This window comes from Garra rufa, chromosome 1 (genome assembly GCF_049309525.1).
Source record: "Garra rufa chromosome 1, GarRuf1.0, whole genome shotgun sequence".
Taxonomy (NCBI): Eukaryota; Metazoa; Chordata; class Actinopteri; order Cypriniformes; family Cyprinidae; genus Garra; species Garra rufa.
This window is the reverse complement of record NC_133361.1, coordinates 37,049,920-37,066,663: the sequence shown is the minus strand read 5'-3', so window position 1 is coordinate 37,066,663 and position 16,744 is coordinate 37,049,920. Positions and strand designations below refer to the sequence as shown.

Sequence of the window (16,744 nt, the reverse complement as noted above, 5' to 3'; positions counted from 1 at the left end):
ACACACTTAATGGCGGTAAAAGTACTACAATTTATTATACTAGATATTGTATAATAAATCAAAAAGAAAGCCGTCTTGAAAAATATAGGGAGTTTAAAAGGCAGCTGCATAATAAATAATCCTCTGCTGCCATCTATTGGTTATATGGGTCATTCCATATTATTTTTAAAAAGACGTTGTTTTCTGCGAAAAGTCATTTTGTCCGATGCAGTTTTTTATGAATGAAAAATGAGTCCTTGAAGTACATTTTATTTCACAGCTGTAGAGTTGGAAAATAATAAAGGCTTTAAAATATTGTGATAAGATTTTAAAAATGTGTTCATGACTTTGAAGGCAAGTTAGTGATTATCAAGAATACGATTAAGATGTCCTTGAAGAGAAGTATGGCTTGCTAGCTAACGTTAGCCTAAACACGTTATGATAGTGTTTAACTGTCAGCATTTAAATGTACAACTATGCAGATATGGAGAGTACGGGATTACCTGGCTCCGCATTTAAATGATGTGTTGTTAAATAATAAGAAACTGAATGTTCACGCCGCTAACATTGTTTATAATGTTGCAATTATCATTTTTCTCAGTTTCTGATAAGAACGAGGCAGTAGATCAGTCTCAAGAGTGTCCACCTAATATATAGCACATATAAAATGAGCTTTAGCGGAAGTTTACGAGCTGCTTATCTTTATGCAGAAGTTCTAAAGAACGCTCCGTGCATAAGGTCATTTCAATTTCCATCAGAGTTTCCACATTAGGTCAGGTGTCTCTTGACAGACGCGAACACAGATGGCAGTGTGTTTCAAGATACTGAAGCAAGCGCTGAGATTGGTCCAGGAAAAATGTCATTTATAAGAATTGTCCAATAATGGCCTACATGGCACGCAAGCCCACCCCCACCTCCCTCTCTTGACAGACGCGAGCTCAGTTGAGATTCCGATCGGCCCAGATGTCAATTAACGCAAGCCCAACTCCCCCCCCCCCCCCTAAAAAAAACTCGATTCACGTGAATGACCCAATTGACAATGAAAACGGCGCCGAAAAGCGACAAGTTTGCAGGTATGCTGGTACCGAAGCCAGCATTTTTGACAACACTACCTCTGACATTTCTCTTTAAGAATCCTTGTTTTGTACTTCTAATTCATAACCAGTGTTTTGTTTTGGTCTATCCTCTGTGCTACAAATTACAGTTTATAAAGTTGTAAATATGGATATTTTTCTTAGAAAAGTGCATTCATTCACTTTAGGAGGCCTATTAACCCCTGGAGCAGTGTGGAGCACTTTATGACGGGTGGACACACTTTATTGGACTTTTGAACAGTAACACCCATTCACTGCCAGTATAAAGCTAGGAAGCGTCAGGACATTTTTTAATATAACTCAAAAAATATTATCTGAAAGAAAAAAAGTCATATACAGTCAAACCAAAAATTATTATTTTAGTAGGAGACTATAGTTCATTTATGTAAGTGAGGATAGCAAAATAAATTAAACTGTGACATATTATACCCCCAAAATCTTCACACAGTGGACGGACTACCAGTAAAACTGACAAATTTAGGACCAAAAATTATTCAGACACTTTGACCTGATGATGCTTTGCTTAAGTGTTTTTCTTTAATTGCTAATAAGACATTTTACACCACAAACTGAACAAAATTAAGCACTGCTTGGTAATTGGTCAACAAAGTATTGATAGCTGTGTAAATATTGTCATACTAACAGTCAGAATTTTTGGTTGTTTGTAATCCATTAAATACCTTTCTATTCTAAGTTATCTGACATTATCAAGATGACTTTGTTCTGAAACAGTCTAACTCTTTACTCAGTCTAAGGTATCTGAATACATTTTAGTGTGACTGTACACCAGGGGTTTCAAACTCCGGTCCTGGAGGGCCGCAGCCTTGCAGAGTTTAGCTCCAACCCTGCTTGAGGGTGAGTAAATCATGGGGTAATTTTCATTTCTGGGTGAACTATCTCTTTAACTCATAGAAACACTATGGCAATCACCCAGAACAATTTAGCAACACTGTAGCAATGTGCCAAAACACATTTAAAATGTGCTAAATAGCACAGCAATGCCCTGGCAACAATTAACACAGTGGTGCTCATAATTGCTTGAGAAAATGTAAAAATATACTATTCAAATATGCTAGTGACATAGAATCATATATTTTTTTCCCAAACCAATTTGATTGAAACCCTGCCCAGCAGCCGATTTAAAGATTTCACTGGCCGTGTAAATCAGTGCTGATTGCCTACACAATGCTGAAACAAATACTAAACCTTAACCTAAACTGTAAACTTAACTTAGTATAGCGCTGGTAGCACATCCTGACTGACAGCAGTACTGTTTGTCACTCTGAACTCTCAACTGAATTCAAGAAGTCTGACATTTTTTTGACAGGTTAGACCAACAGAATTGGCTGTGGGCATGAAAAAAAAAAAAAAAAAAAAGAAAGAAAGAAAGAAAGAAAGAAAAAGCAACACACACACACACACACACACACACACACACACACACACACACACACACACACACACACACACACACACACACACACACACACACACACACACACGCACACACACACGCACACACACAACTCATACCACCATTAACAAGTTCACCACATCAAAGTAAAAATATTTTAGTCTCCTAAAATATGTGGCCTGTCAAGTATCGCAGAATATTACCATTTCCCAGAATGTACTGTAAGCTAACAATAACACATTCAGTGCGCTACAACCATATTACTGAATATGTCAGTTTAGTTACAGCAGGTTTTATTCTCTCTTTTCTCAAGATATGTGTAGTGAACAACGGTCGAAATGGCATTCCAAGGATCAGTTTATGGCAGGCCCCCTTCCCTATCTGCCAGGGTGGAGGGAGATGTGCCACACTGTGATTGGATCTTGGTTGAGGAACATAAACAAATGTTCAGAAACATCAGATAAGATGCCAAGACAACTACCAGACACCTCTAACAGAACAGGAAGAGAGACCTTCTGCACCTACGACCACCTAAGAGAGGACTTCTCATTGGACTACGGATTGACCCTCTCCAATCCTAAGGTTTGGGAATGACTGCCATAAAAATTCCTTCAGAACTCTGGATGCAACAGCAGTGGCCGAAACAAAGAAGGCCACAAAGATCCATCCAAATCCATTCATACATATGTTTGGAGAACTTAAATTGATGTAAACTGCAACAGATTCACTTCACCCTTTGATAAAGTACAGTGTATGTTGATGGCCATTGACTGTTAACCTAACAGTTCACAGAAGCAGGCGTATTAACATATTGTGATATTAATAAGTGATTGTTTAACAGTTTTCTATCATGTTTGGACTCTTTTTGCTCCTCATAATGTGGGTAACAATTTGAAAGAGGTTTGGTAAAGAAATGTTGCATTGGGTAAATTGTAAAAGACACTGTCTAACTTTGCACTCTACTATATGCAAATGAGTTCCACACTAGGGCGGGTAACACCATGGCCACCTCAGACACAAGTGGCCAATCACATTCCTGGAATGGAGAGGCGCTAGATTCCAATCTCCTCCTCATCAAAAAGAGATAAAGGTAGCCTCCGAAAAGACACTCCTTGTACTGCGTCTAAGTCCCGTAAGGGAAGAGACATTAACAGCTACACCGTTCTGAGTCTGAACCCCTCAAGGTTAAGACATTAGCAGATACAAGGTCCTGAGTTTCTGGCCTGACGAGGAAAGAGACTTCAAGACAGCTAAGGATCCACTCAGCTCTTGAGTAAACCTTCTATACTGAATTCGGCTGCCCTTCAGTTGCAAAGGACCCAGCAGTGACGGACCCCGTCTGACTCCTGCCACTCCGAAAGCAGCGCAGCCCAGTCCGCAAAGGACCTCCACATTGGCAGACACTGCCTTGAGCACACGGATCCTCAACGACGCAGCCCTGCTGCAAAGGACCCTGTGAGAATCCATCTGACCCAGCTGCCCGGTCCACGCCCTAAGGACCCTCTTTGGCACAACAGAAGTCAAGCATCCTCCAGGTCAGCGCCTCGACGGCTACCGGAACGCAACTCTGTGCCCTCCCCACTATATGCAAACCGCATCACCAGTGGAAGACGTCTCTGCCGCCGGACTGATCACCCGACCAAGTGGAACGTAACTATAAACTTACCAAACCTCTTTCCTAAAGACCTTGGCTTAGTTTATACCTGCAGCCTATGTTTTCTAACCTGTTTAGATAACATTTACTTGTGGTCAGCATTACAAATGATAGCTATATTGTTTGTTCCAAGATAAATACGCAGTTATTTATCATTAAACCTACCAGAGCCATTAAGTGGGTTTCCCATAGACAACATTACCATAGAAATCTCTTTTATTGCTACTTTCAGCTCAACAGCATTGCATTCTGCCATTCTGCGTTCATTCCATTTTGTTAGTTTCTACACTTTATTTGGTATCTTCTTTCACATTTAGTTGCCTATTATCTATTAGCAGTGTGTATTCATTTATTGGTTTATCACTAGTGTTGTATTTACTCTTGCATATCTATTGTTAATAAATTTCATTAATTTTATTACAATTGTGTTTTCATTGTGTTGATGATTCAAGGCTCTACTAGCTAGCTAAACCACCAAACTTTCAGATAAATCAGTTGACCAACTCCCTCCAGGGTGCAAATCTCAATTTATTGACCTATTGCCAAATTAACAGTCTTTGACTGATACACCGAACCCAGCGAGGTGGGAATTGGTCATCTGATAGACTCACAAACGCACCTTGAGTGACGTGTGACCCAAAATCACAGCGTCATTGGTGACGTGAGCCCCGTTTACTACATAATTGGCGTCCCTGGGTGGGCTAGCTAAGATTGAAACGAGCCAGTTGATTTATCAACACAAAAGAATTGACTTAAAGATTTCAAGAGTAATTACTTTAACAGGAAACTAGGTTCCTCAGTTTGGTCAGTTACTATTTGTAAAAGCAGGTGGTTCCTCCCAAGCCTGATTCATAGTTTCCTTACTCAGCTTTGTGGTACTATTTGTGAATAGGATTTGTTACAGTTGAATTGTTTGCAGTAATAAGAGTTGTGGTTAAGTTTTGGACCATTTTACAGTGGCATAGATCTGGTAAAAGTTTCCTCACTCAGGAAACTCTACTGTTAGAAGAAGTTGTAATTTTAGATTATAGCTAATTGATTCTAAATTATAACCAAGGGTTGCTATACCTTGTAAGTCTATCAAGTGAGTCCTGGTGAAACTTAGATGAGTGTCAGATAAGGGTAATTACCTCTGACAACTCGTAGCCAAGTGCTAAAGCTTTATCACTAGTCAGTGTGTCACTTGCATTGTCTCAGTGATTCCAACTAATAACACTTTTGTGGCAAGCGTTAGAACAGATTAGTCGCTAAGTGTAGTAGAATATCTGTTTTTAAAATGGCTGAATTAACCCTGCCTGAAAAGCTGGTCGTAGACCTGACCAGTGCTGTGAATCCAGGGTACATAGAAACGCTTAAGGGCTTAACCTATGAAGAAATCAGTCTCAAGACAGCACAGCTTACAGCTGAAGCTGCGGGCCAGGCCTTAAAGGGCCCCACGCTAGCCAAACTCCTCTCGAGTCTAGCACTAAATTGGGCTGCTCAGTTAACCCAAGCTATAGACAGAGTATCCCTTGCCAACGAACAGGTAAGAGACAGGGATATGAGAATCCAGGAGCTAAAGAGTGAGCTGGCTGATCTGCGCCAGGCAAACGACCATTTGAAGGTCGAAACTGTTAGGCTATCTGCAGAGAAAGAAGACTTGCAGAGTATCACTGACAGCCAAGAAGCAGAAATCAAAAGGTTAAAAGATGAAAATCTAGACCTAGAAACTGAGTGTGAACTACTCAAAATTGACGATTCAAGTCCAGGCACCATACCTGGTGACCAGGACGTAGCCGCTCTGCAAACAGAACTGGCTCAGGCTCAAAATGATTTGTCAGCACAGGCAGACAAACTAAGGCTATTGAGTAGGAATGAAAAACAGGTTAAAGATGAATTAACATCAGCCTTGTCTGAAATCTCTGGTCTGAAAGTGGACTTAGAAAAAGAGCACAAACTTTACATTGATGCTCGTAAACAGTCTGAGTTGTTTAAACAACATCTGTACCGATCAGAACAGACCCAAATCCAACTTAGGGAGGATTTAGATAGAGCAGATGATAAGTTGCTAGAAGTCCAACACAAGCACGATAGAATGGCTACTAGAGCCAGAGAGTGGGCAGATAAAGCTGTTGTTGCAGAGCAGAGGCTAGAGGAAATAGAGAAAAGGATGGAGCAGTTAGACATAAGTAGGGACACGCCCCTTGAACCTGAACCACCTAGTGTGCGCTTCAGCTCATTTGGCTCAGCAGTAAAAGACCCCCTACTGGGTAGCCCCTCACAGCAACAGCGTTATCAGTCCCATAGTAATGCTGCAGCACCGGGTGACCTAACCGTCTCCACTCCCAGCCATTCTCATGGAACAGACGCTGAGTCCCCAGCGTGGGGAAAGACTAGTCGCCCCATTCCTGATTTTCCCAGCCCAGCACTATCCAAGGATAGCCGACTGCGGCAGCTTAGGGAATTAGCACGTGACATTGAAGTGTTTAATCCTGATACTCCAGGAAGCAATATAGAGTTGTACCTTAAGGATGTGAGTTATGCATTGTCTTATATCCCTGAGGCCACTATGGCAGATAAACTCCTCCTTCTGAGGAAAACAACAGTGCGAACTGTCCACGGTTTCATGGAGAGACAAAGTCCGGCCATTGCTGGTAATTTCCATGAACTGTGTAGGGCCCTGAGAGCAGAATATACAATGTACCAGAACCCGTCTACTTCCAGACTCTCTGCCTTGCAGACTAAGCAAAGTCGCTATGAGTCACCCAGAGAGTATTATGAACGCTTACGCAGAGTGTATTTTGCTGGTGCAGATTCCCCTAGAGCCGAAGAAGATGTGATGTTTAAGAGCTTATTTGTGAGTAATTTGCATCCTACCATTAGGAAATCCCTCTCACTTCTGGTAGATGTTGATCGCATGACTGCAGCAGAGTTAAGACAGCTTGCCATGCGGGCCTGGGAGAATGAGAAGTTGCACACAGACAAGAAAGACAGGGAGACAGGTGCCCATGTGTTTGAACTGCGAAATGACAGTGAGGCTCCTCTGGAGCTAGAAGGGTTAGAGCTTCCCCAAAGTGGAACTGCGCGGACCAACCGCTCCTCTTGGCCAAAATCTGGTGAGTCCACACAGGACACCCAGGGCCATAAATCCTCCAGTAATGGAGGATACAAGAGAGGCAGGCATGCACACAGAGAGGAAAGGCAGAGGAGACCCAGAGATAGATCAAAGGACAGTCACAAACAGGGCAGTCAGAAGAAAAGGGAGTCCAAAGGTACTGAAGAAAGGGACCAGGTAAATTTTAAGCAAATTCAGAAAATGATTGCTAAAGCCCTCCAAGACCTTAAGTCTGAGGAGAACACTTCCAAGAAGGAGAAAGACCCTCCTTTTAAGCAATGACTAGGCCAGGACCCCTCCCCTCCCCCACCTAAAGTGTACCTCATAGGGTGGGGGGAAGAGCCAGGGAAAGGGGAAAGTAGGGAACAGATTGTGAGGCCTAACCACTCACATGTCAGCAGACCCCACCCCAGTCTCTGTCAGTTTCTGGGTGACTTGACACAAAAGGGCAGGGCTGGAAGGATTTACATTTCTGTTTCCATTGAAGGTGCCTTAGTATGTGATGCGCTGCTAGACACTGGCTCAGAAATTTCTTTAGTGTCACCCGGACTGTTCAAAGAGCTTACCCAAGCAACTAACTCACTAGGCAAGTGGCTTAAGGTAGAGAGCTGTCAGATCAAGATAACCAGCTACACACAAGACCAGGCCCCTATCAGTCAGAGGGTTTGGGTGGAGTTAACTTTTGGTGAAATGAAAATAGTTCACCCTCTCTATGTTGTTGGTTTTAATACAGAACAGCTTCTTATCGGCCAGGATTTGTTAGATAGACTCGCACCTTTGATTGACTATCACAGCTGTCAACTATGGGCACAGGTCAGAATCCCACAGCCCATCAGAGAGACTAGCTCCAGTCAGAAGTCCTGCAAGGCTGTCGAGGTAGGAAAAACATCTCACGTTAGACAGCAGACAATGCAGGACTCCACTTTCAATGGAGAAACACCTGATGCGAGGGACATGCAAATCTTAGCAGGCACAGCTCACGAGAACAGACTTCCCTTGCAGCTGTTAAAGAAGAAAGATGCATTTTTGTGCGCCCTGGAACCTCATAACACTGAGGTGTACAATCCCCATGTGGTAGGGGGCATACACATCAATGATGTACCTGTCAACGATGCTGTGGTTACACTCTGGTTAGAGAAGTCAGCAATAAGTCAGGAACTTTATATGCAGCTACAGGATAAATGTTGCATGACCCCCATGGTGGGAAAGAAACAGGAGCTGCGGCTTTCCAGTTGTCCCCTGACAACAGTTAAGAGTGTTGGAGTCTTCTCAGTCTCTCTTAAGTTTGGCCATAAACAGTTCAAGCACTACATGCTTGTGGTACCTGACCTGCCACACTCAGTATACATCGCTTCTGATGTGTTAGTGAGACTGGGAGTGCTGTTAGACACAGTCAACAATGTGTTGTGGTCCAGGGCAGATACTGGTCCTAACGTGCTATCCGGTGATTCTAACAACATGCGTTCTGGTCAGACAATCCCTCAAGCATGTCAGGTAATGAATGAGTTCGAATTGGTGGTTCCTGCCCAAACGGCAGAGGTCCCCGTCAGGCTTATCATTAAAAGGGGTCAAGAACTGAATCAGACGGTACTAGCCTATTTCCAGCCCTCTGCTCAATTTTGCAAATTGGGACTCACAATCTGTGGGAACCCACAGCTTGAACTGTACAACCGCTCAACTTACATGCTGGTACAAAACCTCACAAGAGGAAGTATCCACATTCCCCCACGCACCCCTCTAGGGTATATAATTGATAGCTCCTTTCATGATTTTGAATTAACTATTCCTGTCATAGGAGAGCTTCCTGATTTGCCGATAGAGAAAGACAGCTATGAGCAAGTGTATCTCACCTACCCTACAAAAATGATTTCCATCACACCCCATCCAGCTGTGATTGAGGGGACTATGTGCAGAGTACACTTTGACAGTGAAGGCGACATAGTGGTACATACTGTGATGGCCCAGGAGCCACCCGTACCACTGAATGATAAGCAAGATGCGGAACCTTGTACTGAACCATACCCTGGTTTTGAGGCAGAGGTGCAACAACAGTTAGCACAGGCAGATGCTCTGGACACAGAGGTCCAGCGTCAGGAATTACGGCAGGTGTTTTATGAACACCAGGAAATCTTTTCTAGGGATTCCTATGATTGCGGTGTCACAGATGTCCACACTGTCCGTATTCCCACAGATCCAAATGCCCCGCCTACCTTTGTGCGTCAGTACAGAATCCCACTTGCTGCTTTTGACTCTATTCAGGAAATTATCGATTCCCTGTTAGAGAAAAAGATCATTCGCGAATGCAACTCCACTTACAATTCTCCAATTTGGCCTGTCCTAAAGCCGAGTGGAAAGTGGCGTTTAACTGTAGATTACCGCCAGCTCAACAAACAGGTTCCCCTGTCACGTTGGCCCATGATACATCTTGACCAAGAGTTAGCCAAGGTGACAACAGCCAAATATTTCTCCACAGTGGACGTGGCAAATGGTTTTTGGACAATGAAGGTAGACCCTGCAGACCAGTACAAGCTAGCATTTTCCTTTGGAGGTAGACAATTCACTTGGAACAGGTGTCCATTTGGCTATTCAAACTCCCCCGCAGAGTTTAATATATTTCTACGCAAGGCAATGAGTGATGCAGCTACACGCAGCAATGTAATTTTTGTTGATGATATCCTCATGCGTAGTCAGACCTGGCCAGATCATGTAGCTGAGATAAGACATGTTCTCACCCAGCTCACTGAGGCAGGTGCTAAACTGTCATTAGCTAAAGGACAATGGTGCAGAACCAAGGTGGAGTATGTGGGACTGACTGTTGGTCCTGATGGTATCCAACCCCAGACTAGTAGAATTGAAGCAGTAAAGAATATCAAACCTCCCACAAACGTCTCTGAACTGCGTAGCTTCCTAGGAGTGTGCAATTACTCGCGTCAGTTCATAGAAGATTATGCAGACATAGCCAGACCATTGCATGAGCTACTTCAGAAAGACAGAGAATTTAGCTGGGGGGAAGGACAAGCACAGTCCATGAAAGAGCTGAAAGAGAGATTGTGCACTGCTCCATGCCTAGCCTACCCTGACAAAGACAAGGAGTTTTTCCTTGAGGCTGGTTTCTCTGAACACTGCCTCAGTGCAGCACTCTCCCAAAAACATGACCAAGACAAGCGGGTTGTTGCCTATGCTAGCAGAGCACTCAGCAGTGTAGAAGCTAAATTCTCAGACTGTGAGAAAGCCCTGCTCACTACAGTATGGGCAATTGAACATTTCCGTAGCTACATTGGTGGCCAGAAAGTCATTGTTGAGACATGTCATCAGCCTGTCCAGTTCCTAAACAGCCAAAGGCTTAGGGAGGGGAGAGTCTCAAACAGCCGCGTTGCTACATGGATGATGGCTTTACAAGGTTATGATGTAGAGGTGAGGTATGCCCAGAACAACAAGATGGCACTAGGCCAAGGATTAGCTGCATGCCAGCATTGCAGTGATGGAGAACACACTCCAGAGGCCAACATGGTAGGCACCACACCCTCGCTAATCTCAAGCCATCATTACTATGATGAAAATGTCTGCACAGGTCTTCCTAAGGCCTACATTGATGGATGCTCTTATCACCATGAACAACACATTCAGGCGGGGGTAGGGATAGTCTGGGAGAACGACACCCCCCGTGGTGCTCAGCAGTTCTCCTTAGGCTCTAAGTCTAGTCAGTACGCAGAGATCGCTGCTGCACTCATAACCTTACAACAAGCAGTGAAGTATGGGATCCGGGATTTAGTAATTTGTTCTGATTCGAACTATGCCAGGCACAGTTTTGTCTCTCACTTTCCTCACTGGAAACAGAATGGTATGAAAAATGCTAGAGGAAAGGAAGTTAAGCATAAGGAGCTGTTCCTTGCTTGTGATGTCCTTGTCAGTCAGGATGGCATGACCGTGTACTGGAAGAAAGTAAAAGGGCATTCACAAACTCCTGGCCCAGACAAAATAGGTAATGATGAAGCTGATAGACTAGCCAAAGCAGGTGCCATAGCAGGTACCCCCTGGCAGTTCCAGAATGAGTGGCTTCCAACAACAGAGCCTCCTCTTGTAAGTGTTAATGCTATCACACGCAGACAGGCCAAGAACACAGTGACAGCCCCTGCTGACACCCCTCAGGCTGTAGTGATATGCAGAGAGCTAGCAGATACCGACCTTATTGCTATACAACAGCAAGACCCTGTGATCAGCACTGTTTACCTATTCATTTCTGACCCAGTAAAACATCCCATAACTGAACAAAAGTTGGAAGAGTCAAGTGACCTGAAAACTCTGTACCTTATCAGACACCACCTGAGGTTAGAGAAGGGTTTGCTAGTATATGCTCCTGATGAGAACAAACCGCCTCGATGGGTGGTCCCAACAGCCCACAGAGGGGTTATGCTCATGCATGCCCATGATGAACCCTGTGGAGGCCACCGGGGGGTGAAGGCGACACATGAGACCCTTTGTCAGGTAGCATACTGGCCACAGATGAAACAAGACATTGCAGCTTATATCCAAGGTTGCTTAGTTTGTTGTCAGTTTCAGCCATCAAACCCCCATCATAGAGCTCCCCTTCAGCGGGCAGGTATCACCTTTCCATGGTCTAACCTCCAGATGGATTGGATTGGCCATGTAGTTAAGATCTCCAAAGGGAGAAGATCCCCTGAGTACAAGTGGGTCCACTTTAATCAGATTAAGTTTTATAAACCCCACATGGGAATACAAGGGGTAGCTACCACTCAGGAGTAACTCCTGCTGAAGCACATAGATCCAGGCAGTGTAGAGAAATCTATACTGTGTCAGGCACTGGAGCCAGCGCACCGGTGACTGGTTGTTGTACTTAAGCGTAGTGATATTTGGTAGTTGTACTCGAAAGTTGCGTTGAGAAGTAGTGAAGTGACACTACGTATATGTGTAATTTCAGAATGAACCTGCTCTGCATAACCACTCTGATCTGCGTACTCAATGCAGCCCAGCCCCTGGATATAGTACGATCAGGCCCTCCAACTGGCATTGTACTCCAGGATGCCCCTGGAATTTTAGTGACTGACTGCTATGTGCACACTCAGAGAGTATTTGTCCATCTGGACCCTGCTGACGTGTATAAGAAACATGTCACCTCAAGGGGAATGGTACCCTGGCATGCAGCCCAATGGAGTAAGGATAACATAGGGCATGCACAGTTAGACACAATCCACATGCTTAAACAGCTACAGAAAGTTACCATAACACAGGAGGAATTAAAGGGTGTTAGACGCTCAAAGCGCTCCCTAGGTACAGTGCTGACAACGGCATCCGCCTTGGGCTCACTTCTCTCAGTTGGTACTTCTACAGTTAACAGAGTTAGCATAACCACTTTAAGGAAGCATGTAGAAGGTTTAAAAGGAGAAATGCCTGAGATACAAGAGAAATTGTATGCTCAGCAAAAGCAGCTGCAGCAGATGGACAGGACATTAGAGGGTACGATCCTTGCCATAAATCAGCATACAACTCTGTTGAACTATACTATCCACAGTATAGGCAGGATAGTGGATGTCATACAATATGACTATGCCCATGTCCAAAGGGTCCAAATACTTATGCAAGACTTGCTAAGAGAAGTTAATTTTGCTATTGACAATTTAGCAGCAAACAGGATCCCTTCATACTTGGTACCGGTTGAGCTAGTGACAAATATCTTGAATCTGGCCTTGCATGGAACCACGCAAACACTGCAGGTACATTTAGCTTACAGCCTGGGAAGTGCCATACCAATTCACGTTAACCCAGAAGCTAAGGAAATTGGTTTCCTGTTAAATCTCCCAATAATTGACACTAAGAACATATACAGGATAAAATCAGTGTTAAACTTAGGGTTCTGGTCTCAAGATGTACACATAAAAATTGAGACACCCGCACTGATAGCTTACCAAGATGAAAATCCTGACATGTATCTGGTACCTAATCTACATCTATGCACAGTTATCAAAGACATTCACTGGCTGTGTCCCAGTAAACCTTTCGTGAGAGACCCTGTTGAAAGCCTATGTGGCATTAAAAGGTTAACTAAGGATGACGAATGCAAAGCTGTTGTGACACACAGGGAGGATGTAACTAACACACAATTTGAGAGAGCAGGAAATAAATGGCTGGTTAACACCCCTGTGAGTGAAGCCATAGTGACACATGACCGTCATGATACCGCTACTACAATACACCTCCTTAATGAGACCATGCTAATTCAAATCCCAGTAGGAGCAATTCTCCACATTGAACATGTAGCTCTATACCATCTTGATACAGACATGCATGACATGGACTTTGAAATAGTTGATTCCTTTAAAGGACACACACTAGAAGTGGATGAGTCATTTAGGAAGCAAATCCTGTTTGAGGGACCTAAATTAGCAAAGATAAGCCTCCAGTTAGGTAGCCTACGAGCTACACCTGTAGAGTTAAAACATAAGAAGGTGCCATTCACTTGGGGATGGGATATCAGTGACAGCCTTTTGCTTATTCTAACACTATGTGGGTGGGTCACAGTGGGCCCCCTAGGGTGGATACTGTACCAGCGAATCCACAAATTGCAGGCTAATCTGGCAGGACAGAGAAGGGTGAGACCTAATGAAGCTCTGGAGCTCAAATCTGCCATGTGCAGGCCACTACCTGAGCTTTCTCCTACTATGACTAGTAACATTGTCTAGATAAAGTAGTAGAACACTGTTTAGTCTCTATACCCACTCACTGAATAGCCCACTACAGTATTCCTTGACACTGATCACACCTTTCTTTCCTTACATGTAGATTTATTAGTAACCTGTTTGTAGTATTGAAACAGGATATCACTATTACTATACTCCCTTAAATTTAGTTATGTATACATACTATTGAATTATAGCATACTCTAAAATGCCAATGGTCGAAGGATGAGGTGAGGTGTGTTTGTCCCTGCTGTTCCCTTTCAGCACCCCGACCCGATCAACGACTTTGGATCCTCGATCAGTCCGGGTAGGGGGGAGATGTAGTGAACAACGGTCGAAATGGCATTCCAAGGATCAGTTTATGGCAGGCCCCCTTCCCTATCTGCCAGGGTGGAGGGAGATGTGCCACACTGTGATTGGATCTTGGTTGAGGAACATAAACAAATGTTCAGAAACATCAGATAAGATGCCAAGACAACTACCAGACACCTCTAACAGAACAGGAAGAGAGACCTTCTGCACCTACGACCACCTAAGAGAGGACTTCTCATTGGACTACGGATTGACCCTCTCCAATCCTAAGGTTTGGGAATGACTGCCATAAAAATTCCTTCAGAACTCTGGATGCAACAGCAGTGGCCGAAACAAAGAAGGCCACAAAGATCCATCCAAATCCATTCATACATATGTTTGGAGAACTTAAATTGATGTAAACTGCAACAGATTCACTTCACCCTTTGATAAAGTACAGTGTATGTTGATGGCCATTGACTGTTAACCTAACAGTTCACAGAAGCAGGCGTATTAACATATTGTGATATTAATAAGTGATTGTTTAACAGTTTTCTATCATGTTTGGACTCTTTTTGCTCCTCATAATGTGGGTAACAATTTGAAAGAGGTTTGGTAAAGAAATGTTGCATTGGGTAAATTGTAAAAGACACTGTCTAACTTTGCACTCTACTATATGCAAATGAGTTCCACACTAGGGCGGGTAACACCATGGCCACCTCAGACACAAGTGGCCAATCACATTCCTGGAATGGAGAGGCGCTAGATTCCAATCTCCTCCTCATCAAAAAGAGATAAAGGTAGCCTCCGAAAAGACACTCCTTGTACTGCGTCTAAGTCCCGTAAGGGAAGAGACATTAACAGCTACACCGTTCTGAGTCTGAACCCCTCAAGGTTAAGACATTAGCAGATACAAGGTCCTGAGTTTCTGGCCTGACGAGGAAAGAGACTTCAAGACAGCTAAGGATCCACTCAGCTCTTGAGTAAACCTTCTATACTGAATTCGGCTGCCCTTCAGTTGCAAAGGACCCAGCAGTGACGGACCCCGTCTGACTCCTGCCACTCCGAAAGCAGCGCAGCCCAGTCCGCAAAGGACCTCCACATTGGCAGACACTGCCTTGAGCACACGGATCCTCAACGATGCAGCCCTGCTGCAAAGGACCCTGTGAGAATCCATCTGACCCAGCTGCCCGGTCCACGCCCTAAGGACCCTCTTTGGCACAACAGAAGTCAAGCATCCTCCAGGTCAGCGCCTCGACGGCTACCGGAACGCAACTCTGTGCCCTCCCCACTATATGCAAACCGCATCACCAGTGGAAGACGTCTCTGCCGCCGGACTGATCACCCGACCAAGTGGAACGTAACTATAAACTTACCAAACCTCTTTCCTAAAGACCTTGGCTTAGTTTATACCTGCAGCCTATGTTTTCTAACCTGTTTAGATAACATTTACTTGTGGTCAGCATTACAAATGATAGCTATATTGTTTGTTCCAAGATAAATACGCAGTTATTTATCATTAAACCTACCAGAGCCATTAAGTGGGTTTCCCATAGACAACATTACCATAGAAATCTCTTTTATTGCTACTTTCAGCTCAACAGCATTGCATTCTGCCATTCTGCGTTCATTCCATTTTGTTAGTTTCTACACTTTATTTGGTATCTTCTTTCACATTTAGTTGCCTATTATCTATTAGCAGTGTGTATTCATTTATTGGTTTATCACTAGTGTTGTATTTACTCTTGCATATCTATTGTTAATAAATTTCATTAATTTTATTACAATTGTGTTTTCATTGTGTTGATGATTCAAGGCTCTACTAGCTAGCTAAACCACCAAACTTTCAGATAAATCAGTTGACCAACTCCCTCCAGGGTGCAAATCTCAATTTATTGACCTATTGCCAAATTAACAGTCTTTGACTGATACACCGAACCCAGCGAGGTGGGAATTGGTCATCTGATAGACTCACAAACGCACCTTGAGTGACGTGTGACCCAAAATCACAGCGTCATTGGTGACGTGAGCCCCGTTTACTACATATGCATCAGCAGTGCATCTAACAGACTAAAAATACAAATTCTAATACGCTGCAATAGCACAGGCCTCATAAGCCCAAAGAAAAAAAACAAAAACAAGCCAATACATGCAAAAAAAACAAAAAACAAAAAAACTAACATGTAGGAACAAACATGAAAATGCACTTGGAATAACACAGCCTGACTGGTGGCATTTAATTGAGCACTGCTTACGAAAGCCTGTGTGTAATTTTGTTGCGTAGGTGTGTGGTTGGAAGTGTTATGGAAAATTGAAGCTTTGATTACCATAAGATTGTTTTATTAAAGGTTGAAGTAATTAAATGGTTCTCTACAATTTATGGCACTTTCACTTAATTATTTTTTATTTTATATATAGAGTATTTTTATAGCAAGGCTATTACTGAAATTACCAACGTGGGGGAAAAGCGACAAAATCTGATTAAAATACAATTTTAGACTATAAAATGTCTGAGTTGTGAGG

General features: G+C 43.4%; 1 protein-coding gene across 2 annotated transcripts in view; it reads right to left on the bottom strand.

The window, feature by feature from the left end:
- septin9a (septin 9a) overlaps nucleotides 1-16,744 on the bottom strand; it is a 102,871-nt gene that overhangs the window by 15,170 nt on the left and 70,957 nt on the right. The gene's annotated exons all lie outside the window — the stretch shown is intronic.